A 24920-nucleotide genomic window follows, 5' to 3' on the forward strand; every position below is an offset into this window, starting at 1 on the left:
CTATGATGTATGTATATGTGCCTATGAAGGGCTATAATGATACCCCGAGCTTATAACACCGGGTAGGATATATATATATGTATATGATTATGTATAAAGTATGTATACGATTACGTAACGCGCGCACACCTCTGCAGAGGGTACGGATAACCCTGATGCCTTGGGAGGCCAGGTATGTTTGACCTTGAGCCTTGGTTGGCCAAGTATGTATAAGACACCGATCCCATGAGGTCGGGTATGCTATGTAAATGATATGTATATGAAATGACTATGTATATAATATGAATGTGAAAAGACTATGTATAGGAATACGAATAAGGATATGTATACAAATATGAGCACAAGTGTGGTACGAGTATTATTATGGGATACGAACGACGGTGTATGCAAGTAAGCGACATGATGATGATATTACTGTCTCCCCTCTTATGCTATCTTCATATGATATCTATTATGCTTCTATATTGATGTTGATCATGCTTTACATCCTCAGTACATTTTTCGTACTGACGTCCTTTTGTTTGTGGACGCTGCGTCATGCCCGCAGGTGCGCAGGGAGACAGATTTGATCCTTAGCTGCTTATTCGGAGATTTCATAGAGAGCTTCATTTCCTTCGGAGCCATATCTTTTGGGTACTCAATCTTTTGTGTATATAATAATGGGCATAGCGGGGTCCTGTCCCGCTAATGTGATATGTTATACTCTTAGAGGCTCGTAGACATGTGTGTGTGTGGGTAGATGTGTTTGGCCTTGTCGGCCTATGTTTTGTATATCATTTTGTCGGCCACCTTGGCCCATGTATATTGATGTGGCATGAATGCCTATGATGATATAAATGTGCGGTTGTCCATATGGGACTAGTTGACGAATGAATGGAAATGCATGTATGATTATGTGGATCACCTAGATGTAAGTATAAGAGTAAGCTAAGAGGGTGCTCGGGTGGGTTAGCACCGGGTGCTCATCGCGGCCCCGAGTCGGGTCGTGACAATTTATCGATGATATTCTGGTGTATTCTCGCACAGAATCGGAACATGTAGATCATTTAAGAATTGTTCTTGGCGTTCTTCGAGCTCGGGAATTATGTGCAAAGTTTACAAAGTGCGAGTTTTGGCTTAATTCTGTGGCATTCCTGGGTCATGTTATTTCGGATGACGGCATTCGAGTTGACACTCAGAAAATAGAAGTCGTGAAGACTTTTCCAAGACCTACAACACCTACGGAAGTTCATAGTTTTCTTGGTTTAGCAGGATATTATAGAAGATTTGTAGAGGGCTTCTCATCTATTTCAGCCCCATTGAAATAGCTAACCCAAAAGTCAGCCAAATTCCAATGGAATGATGCTTGTGAATGCAGCTTCCAAGAGTTAAAGGACAGGTTGACCTCAGCTCCGGTCTTAACTCTTCCAGAAGGATCGGATGGCTATGTTGTGTATTGTGATGCTTCCGACGTCGGATTAGGATACGTATTGATGCAGCATGGTAAAGTTATTGCTTATGGTTCGAGACAGTTACAGAAGCATGAAAAGAATTATCCAACTCATGATCTCGAATTGGCTGCGGTTATTCATTCCTTGAAGATATGGAGACATTATTTGTATGGTGTACGTGTTGACATCTACACGGATCACAAAAGTCTTCAATACATTTTCAAACAGAAGGAGTTGAATCTGCCGCAGAGGCGATGGTTAGAGTTACTGAAGGATTACGATGTGAATATTTTATACCACCCCGAAAAGGCAAATGTGGTAGCCGATGCACTTAGCCATCGATCGATGGGTAGTTTGTGTGGAGTTCCTTCGGAAAAGCGAGAAATGGTTCGTGAGCTCCATCGACTAGCGAGTCTCGGCGTACGTGCAATTGATTCAGGTGATGCAAGTATTGGCATCAATGACCCCACAGTTTCATCTTTGAATATGGAAATGAAAGAACGACAATACGAAGATTCCCAGTTAAGCCGCTACCGAGATCTATCTCATGAAAAGGAAAAGTCTCCATTTGAAGTTTCCATAGATGGGATTCTTAGATATCGGGACAGGCTATGTGTACCGGATGTGGCAAATTTGCGCCGACGGATTTTAGAGGAAGCACATTATTCCCGGTATTCTATTCATCCAGGTGCAACCAAGATGTACCATGATCTTAAATTGATATATTGGTGGGATGGCATGAAACGGGACACAGCAGAATTTGTGGCACAATGTCCGAATTGCCAGCAAGTAAAGGCCGGGCACCAAAAGCCAGGAGGTTTATTGCAAGCAATGGAAATTCCTACGTGGAAATGGGAAATCATTAACATGGATTTTGTTGTGGGATTACCCCGTTCACGAGGGAAGTATGATTCTATATGGGTGATTGTGGATAGATTGACAAAAGCAGCCCATTTTCTCCCAGTTAGGATTACCTACTCAGCCAAAGATTATGCGAGGTTATATCTCAAGGAAATTGTGCAACTTCATGGAATTCCTTTGGCCATTATCACAGACAGAGGGGCACAGTTTACAACCAAGTTTTGGAAGTCTTTTCAAGAAGGTCTAGGCACTAAAGTAAAGCTTAGTACGGCATTTCACCCGCAGACTGATGGGCAAGCCGAGCGCACCATTCAGACCTTAGAGGATATGCTGCGAGCATGTGTGCTGGATTTCGGTGGAAGCTGGGATGATCACTTACCGCTAATTGAATTTGCATACAACAATAGCTATCATTCCAACCTTCAAATGGCTCTATACGAGGCCTTATATGGAAGGAAATGTAGATCTCCAGTTGGATGGTTTGAAACAGGAGAAGCACAATTGATAGGCCCCGAATTGATTCAGCAATCGGTAGAAAAAGTTAAGGTGATCCGAGATCGATTGCTAACAGCCCAAAGCCGCCAAAAGTCTTATGCAGACAATCGCCGACGAGACTTGGAATTTCAAGTTGGCGATTGGGTGTTCCTGAAAGTATCACCGATGAAGGGAGTGATGAGATTTGGCAAGAAAGGAAAGTTGAGCCCAAGGTATATTGGACCTTACAGGGTTATCCGTAAAGTGGGTCACGTGGCATATAAACTAGACTTACCCTCAGAGCTTGAAGCAGTTCACCCAGTCTTTCATGTTTCTATGCTCCGCAAGTGTATCGGAGACCCAACAAGAATGGTTCCAGTTGACGATGTGCAAGTGACGGAGAAGCTAACATACGAAGAAGTGCCTATTGCTATTTTAGATAGACAAGTACGAAGGCTTCGGAATTGAGAGGTTGCTTCAGTCAAAATTCTATGGCGGAACAACAATCGGGAAGAAATGACTTGGGAAGCAGAGGAGAAGATGAAATCTATGTACCCCCATTTGTTCCAATCCCCGGAAGAGATTCAAGATGAAACGTCGACGAGATAAGGTATGTAAGCATTATTTTTTTTGGTGTTTTTGGTCGTGTGTGGCCATAGATGTATTGATATTGTGATGTAGCCCTGTGAGGCAATGGTATTTTGGGTTGGTGTGACAAGTTAGTAGTGCCAGATTACAGGGAAAACTCTGGCGAAATTTTCGTAGAATCTCGAGTGTTTAACATTTGAGGACGAATGTTCCAAAAGGGGGGAAGAATGTTACACCTTGGAAATTTTTCCATTAGTGTACAGTGAGTAGGCTAGCAAAGGACATAGCGTATGCGGTGTTTTCGAGACGAGTGATAATGTCCTGTAGATTGGTATCGAAGTGTTGAACAATTGTTAAGAAGGTTCCATAAGGATCGGAGACGAAACGAAGTGAAGAAAATGAGATTCAGTGAACTGGTGGGTCATATGGTCAACTATACGGACCGTAAAAGGGTTTTACGGCCGTATAATGAACCGCAGAAGTGTCACAGAAGAGACTGTTGAAGGGTGAGTTTTACGGTAGGTTATACGGACCGTATAATGGTTTGACGATCCGTAGAATGAACCGTCAAGTTGACACAGAGAAGAGTGGCCACTGGATTAGTTTTACGGTCAATTATACAGACCATATAATGGACCGTAAAATGGCATCGGGACTGATTTGCATTTTATAAAAATATGATCCAAGTTTCATTTTCTGATTTCCTCTTCTCACTCCACGACCCTCTCTCTCTCTAGAACATTCCATACTCTTCCAAAACAAGACTTCAAGTAGAAATTTAGGATCAAGATCACCAATCCACAAAAACCTAGTGTAAGAACACATCAAAAGGATCATTTAAGGCAAGAAATTCCATAGAAGGTGGAACTAGGGTTTGGCCAAAGTGAAGCATTCCAACTCAAGACTTGTTCAACTATTATCTAAGGTATGTTTCATGACTTTATCATGTTATTTAAGGTATTAGGAGGCTAGGAAGCTTGAATGGTAGAAAGGCATGGAAAATGGGTCTTGAATGGATTAATAGTGTCATCATGGGATGATAGTGGTATTGAATCATGAATGTTGAAGTGTTAGGATTACGAATACGATATTAATGATGTTTATATCATCAAACAAGTATTAAAGGTGCGAGAACACAATAATGAGCTATACGGATAAATGTGGGAAAATTGGAGGGAAATGGTGAAATATGGTGAATAGATATAAATGATGGTTGATGGTTGTAATATTGTGGATATTGTGGTGAACATTGGGAATTGATATAGACGATGGGAAAAGTAGTACAAATAAAGGAAGTGCTGCCCAATTTTCTCTAGAAATAGTGACGCATTCTGTTAAGTCAATTAACTAATGTTAGTCCAATTCTCTCGTGAAGGTAACGACGTGACCTTGAAGGAAGACAAGGGATCGATAACGTAGCTAAGAGACAAGGTATGTGAGGCTAGTCCTTTCCTTCTAACGGCATGAATCTTATAACTCGAATCCCTATCTTCTTCATGAGTTCCTATATTCCGAAAAGTTAAAAGCCAACTTCCATAAATGCTTATATGAGATAAGAGACGCAATATGATGATGCTAGAATGATGATAATGTTATTCATTGCCTACACTCACCTTATGTGCTAGTTCTTTCAAGGCGAGGCAGAATGTCCATGATTGTTCCATAATGTAATCGGGGGATCACGACCTTACGTCACCCCGGTAGAGTAAAATCAATCTCGAGTCTTATGCAGGTACTATGATAAGATAAGTATTTTATAATGAGCACATTATTATGATTATTTTATGATAAGCATGGCATGAGCATTTCACACCAGGCCTAGTTGGCTGGGCAGTCACCGCTGAGGCGGGCAGCTATACGGATACACCATGACCTTCTGGCATGGGCAGACACCACTAGTGGGCGGCATGAGATGGTACCCCGGACGCGGGAAGCCCTGACGTAGGCTAATGTTATTGATTATCACACCGTTCCGATATGGACGGGCAGCTTGCATATGATGCATACATGTTATGATGATAAGTATGAGTAAGACATCATGCATTATTTCATTATGAATGTCAGTCGGGTCCAGATGTTTCACATTGATGTTCTCATTATACTATTAATGTCTTTTTTCATTATTTATGCCTCTCATACTCAGTACAATATTTGTACTGACGTCCATTTTCTTGGGACTCTGTGTTCATGCCCACAGGTAGACTGGGAGGCGAGCTTGATCCCGATTCTTAGGAGCTGACAACGGATTGAAAGCACTCCATTGTTCGGAGGTGCTTATGATTATTCCTTTGGTGTATATACATTTTGGGCACGACGGAGTCTTGTTCCGTCTATATGTACAATATGTCAGTAGAGGCTCGTAGATGCGCAGTGTGGGTAGTATGGTCTCACATTTTTCATGTATATGTGTACTTATTATTTTGATATACTAAAGATCTATATACATGTTAAAGTATTTATGTTTCCCTATAAACTATGACTTTTCCATGCTTTGAGTTAAAAGAAATAAAAAGGGCATTAATCGAGTAAGGTGAGTAATTGAGCGAGTGGTGCTCGGTGGTTAGCCCCGGGTACCCGTCGCAGTCCCTAGCTGGGTCGTGACAGAGTATAAGGAAGCTTAGGAGATCAAATGTCGGAAAAAGGTGAAAAGTAAGAAACATCAGTGAGTGAAGCCCCCGAGAGGGACGACGGGCAAAGCACGAGACTTTTTGGAAAAAAACATTCGAAAGTGGGCATGTGAAAAGGATAAATGTGTAGTCATATTGACACGGTTGCCTCGGACATGGAGAAGCTTTCCAAAAAGATAACTTAAGAATAGAACGGATTTGCGCGTTGAAAGAAATATTTCACGAACTTCAGAGCTGGTACTGCAAATAACAAGAGAAGAAAGGTGCTCGAGGAGGAAGAAACCCAAGGAAGGCTAAGGATGAAAGTGGGAAAGGTGTACCAATGGGCTGATTGAAGGAAAAAGAGAGTATATAGGAGGAAAGTAATTAAAAATCTCTAATCACGAGAGTAGGGAGGATACTTTAATAAGTTTGCGGCAGAAAACTAATTACTAATCAAGGGAAGAACAAGGATGATGAGTCGGTACGATTGATTAGAAAAATTAATGATACAAGGCAAGATCTTCCGTAAAGACCGAGAGGCTCGATTATAAAGGAAATAGAATGAAGCGTAAGGAACGTGCATGGAAGACCACTCGGCCGAAGCATCATAAAGATAGATAAAGGTTTGATGAACGAAGGTAGAGAGAGTGTAAACTATAAGAATTCTATGCTAAGATTAAAAGTAGCAGGACGCTCGAAAAAAACATAGATGCACAGCTGCAACACAAACGCGTAGTTAAGAAGAATTACGAGTAAGTGAGCTAAATGGGAAAAAGGGCTAATAGTGGATGGAAGGGTATGGAAATGTTGACAAAATGATGATATAGACATAAATTGAAGGAGAACTCAAGATAAGAAGAATTCTAGATATGTTATAAGCAAAGTCTGGAATAGAAAAACAAGGAGTAAGGTATAATCGAAGACTTCATAAAGGACGTGGTGAATCTCGGTGTCCCCATTAACTTGTAGGTCCAGAAAACCGATAGTCATAAAAGGACAGAGGTGTGAATAGACGAAAAAGGATGCATCGGAATTCGATACCCTTTTGATTATTCCAATTGAACACAAGAGTGTGACTACCAAAAAGGATAAATAAGGCAGATCATACGATGACGGAACCCCGGCCTTAAGAAGATAGTGAAGGGCGGTAGATAATTACCGAAGACGATGAGTACTCGAAGACTATTGGGGTATAAGGATCTCCTTAATAAGGGTGGAAGAACATATTATATTAGACTTAAAAGGAATCACGACATTTTCAAGCTCCAGAAGAGGAGATTTATTAGCTCGGGGCCAGAGTTCAAAACATATCGGCACATCAAGAGGATACCCGAAAGAAGTAAAAACGAATTGACAATGAGTGTACCATGAGGCAGACAATAAGGGGAAAGTATGGAAGACACCTTAAGAGAATGTCCCATGCCGACATGAGCTACGATATTTCTAGATCATGGGTTGAATCCCCCGTATCGAGCAAAATTGCGCAGTACCTAAGTATGCAGCGACGTGTTCTAAAGGGTAATAAAGAGAGCAAGAAAAGGCTACAAGCTAAGTTCACAAAGGATTCACAACGACTATTATAACAGAAGGACCAACGATTGGTAGTCTGGAAATTTTTTGAAGGAAAGAAAGAACGCTGCTCTTATGAATGGAAATAAAAGAGTTCACTGGATATAAAAAAAAATATAGTTCATGGACCATTAATTATACTGAACATGAGAGTATATGCTATGGAATTATATGAACCATCAAAGTGAAGCTATGCCTAATTATATTTGTAAGAAGTCCACACCGGAGAGGCAACAAGGAATAACGATTGACGAAACGATCGCCAATACTTATGTCGAGAGATGTTGTCACACCCCGATCTTACTTGGGTGTGATGGGCACCCGACCCCATACTCGGGGCCGAACGAACCCGCTGACTCTTATTACATACTTAATCTCTTTCTTGGCTCAGAAACAAGTTTCGGGTCAATCCGACTTAGTACAAGAAAGTTATGAGCGTTTGAAGTACAGAACCTTCTATAAACGTTTCGGAAGCTATTTTGGAAAATCAAAACAATAATCATACCAAGTACCTTTAAACATGAAATCATTCTTATCATGGTCGATATAGAAACATTCTCATCCTTGACATCATCAAAGTCATTGTAAAACATATCCATCGTTATTATCGTAAAATCATACAAAATCATAAACCTCTGTTTTGGTAGAATATGGACACTTTGGAAAAACATTTACGAGTTATCGGAAGGAGAATCATGCCTTGGAATCATAAGCATCTAGCTTTCGAAAACAAGGAAGATATGGAAACAATTATGAAATCATAACATCGGAATCATGCCTTTGAATGAAAGGGGCGAGCCTTAACATACCTGCTCCACGTCCTATTAGCTACGCTTAATTGTCCAAGCTCGCTATCGCTAGTCTACATTCAAGAAGATTGACACAATCGTTAGATTCATCGACATATACTTGTCTTAGTTTTTCAAATAAATTCACTTATGATCTGCCGAAATTTCGGCAGCATCTCCCCTGTAAACACACCATCCCCGAGAATCTAACTCGGCCCAAATCATCAATCAATAATCCGAGAATTCAACTCGGCCAAACTATCAACAACTATACCAACAATCGTGCCAACAACATCAACAATCAATTCAAGACGCATTCTAACATTAACAACCTTTGTCATACAATCCAACGACATTTCATTCACATTCAATTCAATTCGTTTAGCATTCAAAACGACTTAATCAACATACTACTTCACCCGAAGCCTTCCAAATTCAACAAGAACAATAACAACCTACTTCCTTCTTTCAAATTCAACCACAACAACCCAACTTACAATCTTCCAACACATGTATCACTTCCAAATTCATGAATTATGTCAACAACCCATACATTAACAAATTTATTCTTACAAATATAAGAAACCACACTGATGTCACACTAACTTCTTCAATAATGCACAAACAATTTCAAATTCATTTCAAGCCACCAAACCTTCATTTTACATCATGGAATCCACAACACAACAATCAAACTACTAAATAAAATTAATTCATCACTTCTACACCACCACCTCCATTCGGCCACACCCCTATACTTACATATTTCATGAATTTCATTCATTCCTCACTCTACAACATATACAAAGCATCCATAACATATAAAAGAGGATCAAACCTTACCTTTTCCACTTAGTTCTTTTACTTGGCTAGAGTTGTGCCTTGCAAGAAGGAATGGTTTTATTGCTCCAACAACCACTCCATGTTAATTAGGGCCTTCAACTTGCTTGGAATACTAGAAGGAAATAAATTTTCTTAATTAATTTCTCTAGGTTCATGCTTGGCCAAGCATGGCCGAACCTAGCTCCTCTTGTTTTCTCTTTCCTTCTTCAAATTTCTAGAATTAGAAAAGATGACTATGTGTCTTGCTTGGTCATCACCCTCATATATATATATAGCTCCTACAAATGATAGGTGGACACATGCCCCCCTTCTCCAAGCTTCTTTAATATTAAAAATCAAGATGACTAATTATTTTATTTTGTCATCTCTTTTCCATATTTATAATATATATATATATATATATATATATATATATATATATATATATATATATATATATATATACACATGCCACACGGCCAAGTGGCCTTCTCCAAGAATTGTTTTTTTCTTGAACATTTTGTGAAATTCCCATTTTGCCTCTATCCTTTCTCAATATTTCCATGAACCATTTTGTTAATTTCCCTTTTTACCCTTAACCTTTCTCAATATTTCTATACTAATAAACAACTTGTATAATAAAATAATTTTGGAACATAGTCTTGCCCTTAACCTACCACGACCACCTTGAAATATCTGAATGTATAAAATACGGGATATAACAGATGTGAGGGAAGGAAGTAAAGAAAAAGTTGTAGCAAGAGCTCAAAGATGTTGCGAGCTAAGAAATTAATTGAACTCGGATCATAAGTTGCCATAAGTGTGACTGGACTGCGAAGGATAATTAATGGCGAAGAAACATTACGTATATACGTTTTTGGATATTGATATAACTGGCCTTGGAAAGGAACATAACCATTTTGCTCATTAGCGACAAAGTTATGATTGGATAAATATTTAGAATGTAAGATTAAAAGGGATAGTGACAAGGACGTAAAGGAACAGGGAGTCGAACTAATGAATTAAAGGGAGTCGATGCAGGGTACGTCTAAGATCAACAGGTATAAAAAGGATAGCCCGAGATAGTACCGAAGAGATAAACACAAAGAGTATACCGTATATAAGCAAGGTAATTGCCCACTAGCAAGGAAACAAGGAGCGAGGAAAAGAGAATACTTAAAGGCCGATGAATATTTATAGCATGGTAAGCAAGACTACAATATTGTAGACAAAACGAGAGCGAGGTGCTAGTTAATTTCCGACCATGTACGTGAGGACAAAGAAGTGGAAGAAACTGACTGGAAGCAATGAAAGAGTTAAGGAAGGATGTTACACCCTGGAAAATTTTGCGTTATCAAGACTGTGGACGGCTTAGTATGAGCTCAAGGGAGAGCAGAGTTATACAAGGATTAGGGATGAAGATTATATTACCTGAGCATAAGAACATATATATGACATTTGGAGATCGTTTCAAGAAGGATTGGGGACCCAGGTAAGTCTTAGAACCGCATTCCACCCGCAGTCTGACGGACAGGCCGAGCGTACTATTTAGACGCTAGAAGATATGCTGCGGGCCTGTGTTATTGACTTCAAGGGTAGCTAGGATGATCATTTACCACTTATTGAGTTTTCTTATAATAATAGTTACCATTCTGGCATCCAGATGGCGCCGTACGAGGCCCTGTATGGTAGGAAGTGCAGGTCACTGACCGGTTGGTTCGATGTTGGCGAAACTAAGATAATCGGCCCAGATATAATTCAGCAGGCAGTTGATAAAGTGAAACTCATTCAAGAACGGTTACTGGCAGCCCAGATTCGACAGAAATCATATGCCGATAATCGACGTCGACACATAGAGTTCCAGGTTGACGATTGGATATTTCTGAAAGTGTCACCCATGAAGGGTATAATGAGGTTCGGCAGGAAGGGAATGCTCAGTCCGAGGTATATTAGACCTTATCAAATTGTCCGTAGGGTTGGCAAGGTCGCCTATGAATTAGAGTTACCACCTGATTTAGAAGCAGTGCATCCAGTCTTCCACGTGTCTATGCTTCGCAAATACGTTGGGGACCCTTCCAGAGTGTTTCCCATAGACGATATCCAGGTAACAGAGAAGCTATCCTACGAGGAACAGCCTATAGCTATACTGGATCGTCAGGTGAGAAGATTACGTACAAAAGATGTGGCGTCTGTTAAGGTATTGTGGCGAAACAACAACAGAGAGGAGATGACCTAGGAAGCCGAGGATGAGATGAAGAAGAAGTATCCCTATTTATTTCCTATGCTTACAGGCAATCTAAATTTCTAAAGCGGATATGTTGATTGATGAATGAACTGTATGTGATAACTATAAAAGAGATCTCCACGAAGTGTTATAAGACCCCACAAGACCAGTTTAACATTCGAGGACGAATGTTCTAAAGGGGGGAGGATGTTATATCCCGTATTTTGCACATTCGGATATTTCAAGAAAATCGCGATAAGTTAAGGGCAAGGCTACTTTTTTTCCGATTTTATTTTTATACACAAGTTTTTTAATAGTGGTATGGAAATATTGAGAAAGGCTAGGGGTCAAAAGGGAAAATTCAAGAAGGTTCCTGCCAAGAGCCACAAGTGGTCGTGTGGCTATGTGGGTCCCACCCATGGCTTGGCCAATTAACTCAAGCCATGAGTGGGGGCATGTGTCCACCTTATATTTGAAGGGCTAATTATATATATGGACAAGAGATGACATAGCAAGACATATTCATCTTTCACAATTCAAGAAACTTCAAGAAAAAAAGGAGCCATATTCGGCCATGGCTAGCCGAATTTGTGGCCATAAAAGTTGATAAAAAAATAATTTTCTTCTAGTATTTCAACCAATTGGAAGGCCCTTATTAACGTGGAGTAGTTGTTGGAGCAAGCAAAGCATTCATTCGTGCAATTTACCAACCCTAGTCAAGTTGAGAAGTGAAAGGGTAAAGGTAAGGTTTAATCTCTTTTTCTATGTGATAGGGATGGTTTTGTGAGTGTTGTAGTATGTAGAAATGGATGAAATTCATGAAATATGTGTGTGGGTTGTGGCCGTGTAGGGGCTGCCTTGGTAAGACGTGATGAATCGATTTTATTTAATATTTTTGGTTGTTGTTGTTGTGGATTCCATGATGAAAATGAAGGTTTGATGGCTTAAAATGAAGTTGTAATCGTTGTGGGCTGTTGTAGAAGTTAATGTGACGTTAGTATGGTTTCTTATATTTGCATGAAAGATGTTGTTAACGTGTGGTTGTTGATATAATTCATGAACTTGGAAGCGGGGAGTGTGTTGTTGTTGTTCTTATTGAGTTTGGAAGATTGTGAGTTGGGTTGTTGTGGTTAATTTGAATGTAAATGAAATGCCGTCAAATTATGTAGAAAGGGTTGCTAACGTTAGGATGCATTTTGAATTAATTGTTGAAGTTGAAAATATGATTGTTGGTATTGTTGTTGATGATTTGGCCGAGTTGAATTCTCGGGGTTGGTTGAATTTACAGGGGAAATGCTGCTCGAATTTCTGTAGGTGAATTGCTAGCTTAGAATCGGATTCCTAAATACCTATAGCTAATGTTTGCTATCTTATGACGTTGTTGTAGATCTTGGGAAAGTCGAGACTTAAGTTCGGATTAGCTTAGGAAGCGGACAAGGTATGTAAGGCTTACCCTTTCTTTCTTTGGCATGTCCTAGAGGTAAGTAAGATACAATATGCAACTTGGGGTAACTTTACTCTTTAGTTCCGAGCTTGTTTACGATTCTTATTCACTTCTTGATACTTTGGTATGACCGAGTCCATTGTATGATTGAATAGCGAGCAAAGCATAAAGAGTCTCTATTCCTAAAAGGGTTCTATAAGGATTAATGTCCCTAACTTTCATAGGCGGTCTCGGATTGCTCTGAAACGTTCATAGAGGTTTCTGTAATGAATAACGTCCATAACTTTCTTATACTAACTCAGATTGACTCGAAACGTGTTTATGATCCTTCAAGTGTCGAGTAGTGTACTTACCTATTGAGTCCCAAAAGTTGATTTATATGCATATGGTTTCTCACTACGCTCGTGCATGCCTCAATATGTCCTTCACTGAGTCCCGGGCTAGGACACGTTCTCGTGCGTATTCCACTACATTGTTCACCGAGTCCCTCACTAGAGGGCCGAGACACGTTATATGTATATGTATATGATGATATGATGACATGATGATATGATGAAACGGGGATGGTGGCCAGGATGGCATATGATGACTCTATTCACCGAGTCCCTCACTAGAGGGCCGGGACACGTTATATGCATATGATATATGATGTTGACATGCATGACTTTATCCACCGAGTCCCTCACTAGAGGGCCGGGACACGTTATATGTATATATGATATATGATGTTGATATGCATGATTTTCATTTCATAAGGCAAGTGTATTGATGTTTTTAAAAGTCATACTTGTTTCGGGCAAATCTCCATTTTAGTTATAATCCTCTTTACTGTATTTCATGCCTTACATGCTCAGTACATATTTCGTACTGACCCCCTTTCTTCGGGGGCTGCGTTTCATGCCACGCAGTTGTATACAGATAAGTAGAGGATATTGCTAGAAGATGTTCTAGCTGGGTTGACAAGCTCCATTTCTTTCTGGAGTGTTGCCGAGTCAGAGTATCTACGTTATGGTATATAGCATGTTAGAGACTTTGCAGACAGAGTCACGTATATAGCATGTCAGTCTTGTAAGCGGCTCTGCAAGTCGACATACCATTATGCATTATGTTACAAATCCCATATGATTACAAATTCTACTTGATTTGCGAACGACGAAAAGAATGGTTTTGACAGGATTTTCATAATGCATTACATTTCGTGATTTAAGAGTCCAGTGAGGTTATGAACGTAATGAGAACCAGCGGGTTCGTTCGGCTCTGTGTAAGGGGGTCGGGTGCCCATCATACCCTATCAAGATTGCGGTGTGACATTAGCTTTACCTCCGGGTCTATCAGGCGTTCATCTGGTGTTCCATGTGTCGATGTTGAAGAGGTACCATGGCGATGGTTCCTACATCATCCGTTGGGATTCGGTTTTGTTAGATGAGAATTTGTCATATGAGGAAGAGCCCACTGCTATGTTAGACAGGGATGTTCGCAAGTTGAGGTCTAGGGAAATAGATTCTGTGAAAGTTCAGTGGAAGAATCGCCCAGTGAAAATAGCTACTTGGGAAACATAATCCGATATGCGTAGCAAATACCCTCAGCTTTTCACCAAGTCAGTTAAATCCTCCCTAGATCCTCATCCTTGTCCGTTCGGGGATGAACGGTGTTTAAATTGGTATCTAGTGTAATGACCCACCTTCCGATCGTTATGGGAAAATAGGATTCTGTTGGTAATTTCGAGGCCGCGGGTGGATTTGTAGGGTGTCGTTTTATATGTCTGCATGTTTTATGTTGTGTTTTGAGGCCTTGGTTGAAATGTGGAGTGATACGGGAAAAACTGGACAAAATCGATCTCACTGCCAGAAACGAGCCTCTGTGGCGGTAGGAGTACCGCTATGGCGGTACTCGGATCACTTCCAGCAGCCATCCATTTTCCTTAGTAGCTGTTGTAGCGGGCAATGTGCCGCTATGGCGGTACCCCTATAGCGGTAGATAGACTGCCATAGCGGGCACAACGATTTTGTGGTGGGCCGCTATAGTGGTACCGCTGTAGCAGCGTGATGATCTCTGTAGGGTCAACGTAAAACAGTAACCGGCTTTTCTATACTCAGTTTTATTTTCTCTTTTTACAAAACACCAACACACTTCCCAACAAGCACCTAGAGAGAATTTTCAAGCTGTGGCAAGATAACTTTGTGAGGTAAGTTCTTTGATTTCCATTCTATCATTCCCTTCTCCTTGATTATTGTAATCATCTTCATGAGTCTTTAATGGTGAAATTGAAGTAGAAACCCTAGAATGTCAATAGTCCTTTTAAACTTGATGGGTTATGGTTATTATCGCTTAGTTATCATCTAAATGCATTGGTTAGTTGCTCTTGACATCAGATAACATGTGTGCACAGCGAGTGAGGTTATCGTGCTAAATTTACTTCCGTTGTGGCTTACGTGATTGTGATACTTGATATCTTGGTGATTTAATTGTGATTGTCCTTGGTTGACTTGCTGTGATTTATTGATAATTGTGTTTGTTGACTGGCTTGTTTTATTCTATTGATTTTATGAAATATGCATGATACTAATCTTAGTCGGCCTGTGATATCTATTGGTACATAGTATTTGTACTAATACTAGCTTGCTGCATTCTTTTGAGTGCAGATTGTGATACCGAGACCGCTATTCGCCCTCACATCTAGCGTGGAGGACATTTGCTGACAGATTTAGGGTGAGCTTCTTCCCATGCCAGGCCACCCAAAGATCTTCTATCTATGATGTCTTTTCGCACTCTAGACATTATGGTTAATTATTTGTTAGACTTCAGTTCTTAGACATGCTTTAGATTAGGGTCTAGTACGATGACTTTCGAATTTTGGGGATTTTGTAATAGTTAGAACTTCCGCAGTTATTTCATTATTTTATGGCATGACTTACTTAGTTTACTTGATGCGTGAATGAGTATAATCGCTTGACTTGGTTAATATAAAATCATACTTGAATGAATAGAGATCTTGTGTGTTGGTTCGCCCACTAGGATTTAGTTGGGTGCCAGTCATGGCGGGTTGGGTCGTGACAGGTTTGTGCCTGTAGGGCCTCAGATTGGTGTTGGGGTTTTGGGTTAAAAACCAGAGCTCACTAACTGATTTGGACCGCTGTAGCGGTGGTATTACCACTGTAGCGAGTCTGCCGTAGCAAGGATAGGGTCGCCACTGTGAAAATGGGGAAATCAAATCAGGTCCGCTATAGCGGGATCGCTGTAGTGGACGTCGGCTGCTGCAGCGATCAATAGGAGGCAGAAACAGTGTTTTATATTCCATATTTCTAACCCATTCTCCACATAACACCAAAAAAAATTCTCAAGAACACTAAGGAAATTTTTCTAAGGCTAGGACACCACTCTTCGTCAAGGTAAGTCTTAACCTTTAACTTAATTCCTTCCATAACCATCTTAAGTCCCTACATCATTTAAGGTTCAATAATGCTAAATTGAAAGCCTAAAACCCTAGAATTTATGAAAACCCTTGAACAATGAATGAGTATTGATTTTATTGTTGTTTAATCTTCTAGGAGTATAGGTGGGAATTGTTGATTGAGACTTAGGGTCCCAATAAAAATGGAAGATTTAACCTAAAAACTTATTGAAAGGGGTTGAATTGATTTGAAAACCCATGAATTGATACAACATGATTGTTGGGATTGATTTTAGGATGAATTCATACCTAATGATAGTTCACCTATTGAAAAGGGGTAGAAGTGGTGGGGTTTTCTTCCCCAAATTGTTGCTATTGAGTAGATGATTTCTTACTCACTTAGTGCTATGATTTCTAGACTTTGAACGTTCCGAAGATTTACGAAAGGGGAAAGCTATTACAGAATAATTGCATTGTTCCAGTTTAGCTTCGAGTTAGGCTACGGTTTACTTGTGTTAGACTTTAGTTAGTTGATTGTATATGTAATGAAGTTTATAGGAGAAAGTATGATTTAGTTGGTATGAATTCTGATTTTGTGGGCTTGTTGTCATTTGTTCATATACCGAAACTTGAGATGTAATGGTTTTGTTTTAAAAATGAAAGAGTCAATATATACTCTTTTTATTGATTGAGATGGTTGCATATTCATGCTGTGTTGAGTGAATTTATTTGAGTCTTGTGATGACTTATGGCATGGTGCCTTGTATTCATTGACATTGATATTATTGACTGATCATGTTTCATATTAACTATTGGATTGGAAATACGTTAAGATTCATATTATGATCAGATACAGAGATATAAAAATATATAAAGGCAGATTCGACAGGGGGTGAGGATGTGGCCTAGTTATGGGCTCGTGATCTGAGGTCAGTTCCGTGGTTGCGGGTGGTACATGGGCACCATGGGTTCCCTGCAGGTCATGACTATTTGGGGAAACAATACCATTTAGCATGTGTGTACACGGTTGAGATACCTTCATTATTTTATTTCATTACATCGGACTCATGTTATTTCTGTTGTTGGCTGATGACAGAACTTATATCAACTCAGTGATTGATTGATAACAAGATTTATCTTATTCTTGTGTTGGATGTTTTCTGTTAATGTCATTATTTGGTTATGTGTTGTTGCGCCTATCTGCCTATCTTATTGATTTTATGAAGTATGAATGATACTAGTCTTAGTTGTCCTATGATATCTACCGGTACATAATGTTTGTACTGATACTACATTGCTGCACTTTTTATTAGAGTGTAGATTATGTGACAGAGACATCTTCTAGACCTCATACCTAGCGTGAGGCCAGTTCCCAATCTGATATGAGGGTCAACTCCTATCCATGCCATGCCACCTGATGATCTTTCCTTATTTGGATGTCTGATTTCATTCCAGACATTTATGATTATTTTAGACAGTTATTTCATTCATTAGACATCTTTACATTTTAGAGTCCTTGTATGATGACTTTCGGATCTTTGGGGTTGTAATAGTTAGGACATCCACAGTTCTTTTATTTATGGCAATGATTTAGACATATTCATGTTTTATTTCTAGTCATTAATTTATAATTGTTGAAATCATTATGAAAAAAGGCTAAGGGGATGGTTCACCCACTAGGGGATTTGTGTGGGTGCCACTCACAGCTACTCGGGTCATGACAAAATCATTTGCATATTTACACTCAAGTGTCATATTTAAACATATATGTATCCTTTCCACGTCTTACATCGAGGAGAAAATACAACGCCTATCTAACCATACCGAGGTCTCATTAATAAAACACTTCTAAGGTTGCTAACCACTCATAATATAAACACAGTCATTTGCTATCGTCCGACTAAAAATTTCCATCAGAACTTCTCTTTTTTTAAGTCTTATCGGTAATGCTCCAAAAGTTATCTTAACATAATTCCATATAATATTTCAATACCACCCTCAAGGGTGGATAAACATTATTACCATAATAATTGTACATGGCGTCATCACTCAACACCTCGTGTTGTACTATCCCACTTACTTACAAGTCATTCGTATCTTGCTGGTTCTCCTTAATACCCATTATTCGTAATTCTTTAGATATAATTTCTCTATCGAACTATGTCTTATATATACCTTTCCTATTTAATCATACCATTGCCTTATTACCGTAACATATTTTTTTCTCCACCGTTGTTATGTCCCGTATTTTCGTATAACGGGAAATCAAGAAAATAAATAAGACTTGTGTGTGTTGAGGAAATAAGTTGATTCAAGTTGCTATGCTCATGTTGATTATGGAATCATTGATGTCAAGACCTCGGGGAAGGCCGAGGGTAAATTTGGAATTTTAGAAATTAGTTCCGGGAATTACCAAACGGGACATTTCACGAATTGGGCCAAGTTTGGACAACAAGGAATTGAAGCCCAAGTCCTTGAAGAGGCCGGCCAAGGGGGGGCAAGCCCAAGCCCATTTCATTAAGGTCATGTGCTATGCACATGACCTATGAGTGGATATATATCAAGCTCACTTGGTAATTATCAAGAAAATAGATCAAAAAAATCAAGAACATAAAGAAAGAGGGGTTTCGGCCACTAGAGAGAAAAAGAAAGAAAAATTTCCAAGCTTGATTGTTGATCCAAAAATCTCAAGTTTTACATAGTTGTGGAGTACTCAAGACGCTCTCCGACGTGATACAAGTAGTTTGGAGAAAGAGCGACGTTTGCGACAAGTCGGAAATTCAAGAAAAAGGTAAGATTTTTATGTTTTAATGTTATGTAATGGATATATATGTGTTAGTGATTGGATTAGTGTGAAGATTGTGGATGAGGTTGTGTTTGTGCATGGTGTGTGTGTATATAAAAGGGTGTGTTTGGCCGTGAGTCCCATGAAGTGCAAGGCATAAGAATTTTATCTTGTTTAGTTTGAATAATGTGTTGTTGTGATCTTTATGTCGTAAAGGATCGATTAAAGAATTGAGTTGGTGCTAGAAAATAATTTCGGACGTTATCGGAAAGTGTATACCTTTGGTATATTTGTATATATCATAGTATATTTATGATACTAAGGACTTTAAATATGATTTATAGTTGATGTTGATGAATTTGGAACGAAACGACGCAAGTTAGAATATTCGTCGTAGCTTTTGGTGGTTGAAATGAAATAGGGAAAGAAATGGATTTTGAGAAACTTTGTATATGGTTTGGAACTTGTATGTTATGTGGTGGAATAATCTTGAATGAATGAATACAATAATGTGGACATGAGTTAGAATTGTGAAGTTTGAATATAGGATTACCAACTTGTGTATTAAGGTGAAATTTTGAAGCTAGTGTGGTTTGATTGTGGTTTGTATTGTGTAATGATGTTTGGGTTGTTGTTGTTGTTGTATTTTGAGCCGAGCCAAGTCTCGGGGATGTTAGATTTATAGAGGAAATGCTGCCGAAATTTCGGTAGCCAAGTATAGCCCCAAAGATGAAAATGCTAACTCCCATGAATAGTAACTGGTAAAAGTGACCATTTGCAGTTTCTGGACGAAACGAGAATTGCGATTTGAGGAGCGTAAGGCGCCAACCAGGTATGTAAAGCCTACCTATCATTCTTTTGGCATGTCCTAGATATACTAGGTTAAGATCGGCCCCTCGGGAATAATCCTACTCTTGGAAATCGAGGTTCAAGTTCGAGCACTATTCACTCAGCGCGATTGAACCCTCTTTGTCACATTTGGTTAAAAGAATGTTCGTACCTCCATAACTTGTGCTGTTGTGTCCGAAACTCTTCGAAACTTTTGTAGATGGCTCTATGGAGCCGAAAGTCTGTGATTTGTGTCCGCCACCTCAATTTGACTCGAGGTGGGCCCGCGAGCCCCGAGGCTCCCCTTATTCGGTTTGTTTGATTCGTTTGTGTCCGTTATGATCCGCAACCGTCTGTTTAGGACCCAAGGATGTGTTTGAAACTTCCTATGCCATTAATGTACGTTCTGTACTTTGAATGATGTGAGATTTTCGGAAAATGACTTATGAACAGTTTTTCTTGCGAATTTGACAGTTTGGAACTTCGTAACTTTTATACGCATACTTTGATCAGTCTGATTCTTACTCCGATCCTTCGGGCGTCAGTATATACCTCTACGTAAATTATATGTTAAGTCCGACAAATTATTTTTGATATGCATATGATTTCTGCACTACTCTGTTCGTGCTGTCTGCTATGACTTCGTTCGTCGGTACCCGGGCCGACTTTGTGATCGTGCGCACTATAATATATTCGGGAGTTATGATGTGTTACAGTTTCCGAGGCCTCGCCATAGGGCCGGTTACCGTTTATGGAGTTATGATGTGATATGGCATTTGATATGTTCTGATGATATGATGTGTGTGTGATATGATGTGTCTGGAGATTGTACGGAGATTTGAAACCTTCTGGAGTTATGATGTGTTGTGGCACCAGCGTCGGGGGGTGACCACGTTCCTAAACCCTATACATGATTTGATTTGCATTTGTACGTTCGCCTCCCGCACAGGTTTGCTTTGTTGCGATGTTGGTGTGTTTGTTCTTTCTGACTCTAGCTGTGTTTGTGATTTCTGTACCTTCTGCTTTACATACTCAGTACTTCTCCCGTACTGACCCCCGTTTCTTCGGGGGCTGTGTTTCATGCCCGCAGGTACAGAAGCTCGTTTAGGTGGTCCTCCAGTTTAGGCTACTCATTCTGCTGTGTTGGAGAGCTCCCCTTTGATCCGGAGCCTACTTTGGTACATATCTTTGTTTGTGTCTGTATTCTGTATATTTGGATGAGTGGGTACGGCGGGGCCCTGTCCCGTCCTATGTTCTTATGTTCTGTTTTGTCTAGAGGCCTGTAGTCAGATTTGTGGGTCGTGGGTCCGGTGTGTTGCATGTGAGTCTGTTGTACGATCTTAAGTGGCCCGTACGCTACTATGGCCAAGTCGGCCTCTGAGTTTGTATGTATGTGTATGCATTTGGGGGCGATGTGCATTCCGCCACCCTTCTGATGTGTGTGTGTGAAATTTGGCGATGTATATTCCGCCTCCTTTCTGATTTGTGATTTGTTTGATTTGTACGGGCGACTGCTTAGGATAAGTGTTCGGTAATTGTCTGAGTGCGATGTTGAGTTCGAATAACGTACGTTGAGTTTGGTCGAGTCTGACTACGATAATTTGGGTGTGAGTTCGTTTGGGGTGTCCCAGAAGGACACCAGTCGCGGCCCACGGGGCTGGGTCGTGACAAAAGTGGTATCAGAGCGGTTTGTCCTCGGAATGTCTACAGGCCGTGTCTAGTAGAGTCTTATTTATCGATGTGTTGTGCACCACATCTATAAACAGGGAGCTACAGGACATCTAGGATGTTGTGTTGCCTTTTCTTTGGAATCTTAGATCGTGCGATAGAGCTGTGTTATTAGGGTCATTCTGATCTGACCCGTTGTTGTGTTTGCAGTGATGCCTCCGAAGAAGGCAACGGCGGCCCAAAAGGGCAAGGCGAAGGTGGGAGAGACCAGTCAGGCACAACGGGCTACTCGGGCTCGTGTTTATGATTTGCCTGAGGTTACACCTCATTCTGAGGGGTCTGCTACACCCCCATTAGTACAGCCTGGAGCGGGACCTTCAGCAGCTCCAGAGGTCCGTGTACCCGCTCCTGAGATTCCTCAGCCAGGGGCGGAGGATAGGACCCTGCGGGAGGCTGTACAGTTGTTGACCACGATTGTAGCCGGCCAGGCTCGCAGACGCGGGCGGAGGGACGATGATGATGAGGACAGGCGGGAAAGCCTGAGAGTTCGGGAGTTCTTGTTATGCGGCCCTCCAGAGTTTTTTGGGTCTAAGCCCGACGAGGACCCCCATGACTTCATTCGGGGGATGCGGCATGCATTAGACTTGGTCAGGGCGTCAGAGACCGAGTCGGTTGAGCTAGCTTCGCATAGACTTCGGGATGTTGCCGCGCATTGGTATGAGACTTGGGAGCTATCCCGGGGTGAGGGTGCTCCTCCAGCTATGTGGGATCAGTTTGTGACTGCTTTCACCCGCCACTTCCTGCCCCCAGAGTTACGACGGGAGCGAGCTGATCGGTTTTTGCATCTGCAGCAGAGGGGTCGGAGCGTCCGTGAATATAATTTGGAGTTTGATTCCCTGGCCCGGTATGCCCCTGCCGTGGTGGCAGATATGACAGATCGGATGCATAGATATGTTATGGGGCTGGATCGTTACTTGATTGACGGGTGTATGGCGGTGTCATTGCAGACAGATATGGACATTGCCCGTCTACAGGCCTACGCCCAGGGGATGGAGAATCGGCACCGAGCAGATCGGCCCAGCCGAGAGTATGATGGGAGACGGCCCAAGAGGGCCAGATCAGCGGGGTATTCTGGAGATTCTCGGAGCGGGCAGCCTCAGTATCAGTCCAGCGGGGACTTTCCTCCGTCAGGCCGGGACACCCAGTCTGTTGGTAAGAGGTTTGATGGAGCAGGACCGTCCAGGGCAGACCAGAGTTCCAGAGCCCCAGGTCCTCAGGCGAGCAGGGGTCCCAGTCAGTCTAGGCCACCCATACCCCAGTGTTCATATTATGGAAGATCGCACCCAGGTGAGTGCTTCAGGGCCACGGGGGCCTGTTTTGCTTGCGGCCGCCAGGGCCATATCATGCGGGATTGTCCGTGGGCAGGCGGTTCCGGTAGCGCAGCACCGCCGATGAGATCTGTTGCGGGTTCGTCATCTACCCCTTCGGCCACGCGCTCTACAGGGCGAGGTATGCCAGCACCAGCGGGCCGCGGTAGAGGCCGTGGTGGGGGTTCAGATTCTAGCGGTCCCTCGAACCGCATCTACGCTTTGACTGGTCGTCGGGACCCAGAGGCACCCCCAGACACAGACCCAGGTATATTACTAACCCTTTTCTGAATAAATATGTGCAATGATAGGTTTGCACCTCAGTATTATGCGATATTCTTTTTGTGTGTGTCAGTAAAGGTAGGGTAAGAATCCGAATTAATAAAAATATCCGAGGCAGTTATCTGTACATGTGGGAGGAAAATATATGGGATTTGGAAGGCTAGAATGATAGACCACACCGCCAGAAAAGTAAACGACCTCTTTGGGTCAGAGTGGGACCCGCTACAAAAAATTTCTGAAAAATTTGCTAAGACCCCGTTTGGCCTAAAATTTCGTGACAAAGGTCGTACGGGGCAATTGGCGAAATTATATCAGCCCTAACGCGTCAAAATATGTAAAAGTTTCAGGGTTAAGCGTGCTCAAGCCAGAGCAATTCTGGGATGGGTGACCCCCTGGGAAGTAATGCAAAATTTTGCACAAGTGCAAGTATGATTTATGTAAATGAAAATTTGGGGTAACCAAAAGGTAAATAGAATGTGTGTGGAATAATTAGTGCCCTTTCGGGAGTCGCGCGGAACGAGGCGGACTAAATGGGCAAAAAGAAAAGGGTACAACACCTCTTGGGAAATTGAACGAATTTGAATAACAGCCAGAGATGTTCGCCAGTAAGGTATGAGTAAACGTGTGTATGTGTGTGTATGATTTTCATTCAGGGCCATGAGGGCTAAGAGCCGAGCCCCGGAAACTAATGTTGTGATAAATAAAAGATAAGCAGTGTGAGTAATTGGAATTTTTGAAGGAGTCGATACGTAAGACGCAAAGTAAATTGTGTGACGACTTGGTGAGTGAGTTTGCAAATAAAGGAAAATTCTCATGAATTATTGGAGCCTTAATATGAATGATTTGATTCTAAATTGACATCCTATCTGTGGTGCTTCTGCACTTCCGACTCCGATGAGGCTCTACCTAGTACACCTCTGTACTTCTGCATTCGACTAGGTTCCCGTCCGATGAACCTTTTGTGCGTTTGATTCTGAATCCGTTCCTGTCTGGCGCACCTCTGTGGGTCTGAATCTGGATATAAATCCGTCTGATATGCTTCGGTGCGTTTGATTTTGACCGCGTGTGTGTTTGATACACTTCGGTTTGACTGGTCGCAACTTTGTATGAAACAATCCTGTATATTTGATTCTGATTTCGGATCCGTTCGATATGAGTCCATACGTTTGACTTCAATTGTGAATCTGTCTGGTGTATCTTCGTGTGTTGATTCTGCTTACAAATTCGTCCGATACGCCTTTGTACGTCTAACTCCGAGCCCAGATTTGTTTGACACATCTCAGTCTGTCTGATATACTTCCGTACCTCTGACTTCGACTACGAATCCGTCCGCCATAGTTGAGTATGTCTGCCTCCGATTATGAATCCGTCTGGTTTTAGTTCTGAATCTGTTTGGCATGAAGTGTCTGATATGAAGTAAAGTGAGATTACGACGATGTGGTAAGGAAACTCAGGAGTGTGAAAAGAAGATGATATTGACGATGATGTCTGGAAAGTGTCCGTCCCTTACAAGAATATAGTGCAGAGTTCGGTGATTACGTAGAGTATGAGAAAATGTATTATGAAGGTATTTGAGTCAGTGATGTGAAAAATCTACCCTAGTATTGGTAAAGAAGACATGTCGGAGAAATCAATAAAGGACAACTATCACGAGAACCCTCCCGGAGTAGTACGACACCCATGAGTTCGATTCAACATTCGAGGACGAATGTTCTTAAGGGGGGGAGAATGTTATGTCCCGTATTTTCGTATAACGGGAAATCAAGAAAATAAATAAGACTTGTGTGTGT

This window comes from Lycium barbarum, chromosome 5, assembly GCF_019175385.1.
Source record: "Lycium barbarum isolate Lr01 chromosome 5, ASM1917538v2, whole genome shotgun sequence".
Taxonomy (NCBI): domain Eukaryota; kingdom Viridiplantae; phylum Streptophyta; class Magnoliopsida; order Solanales; family Solanaceae; genus Lycium; species Lycium barbarum.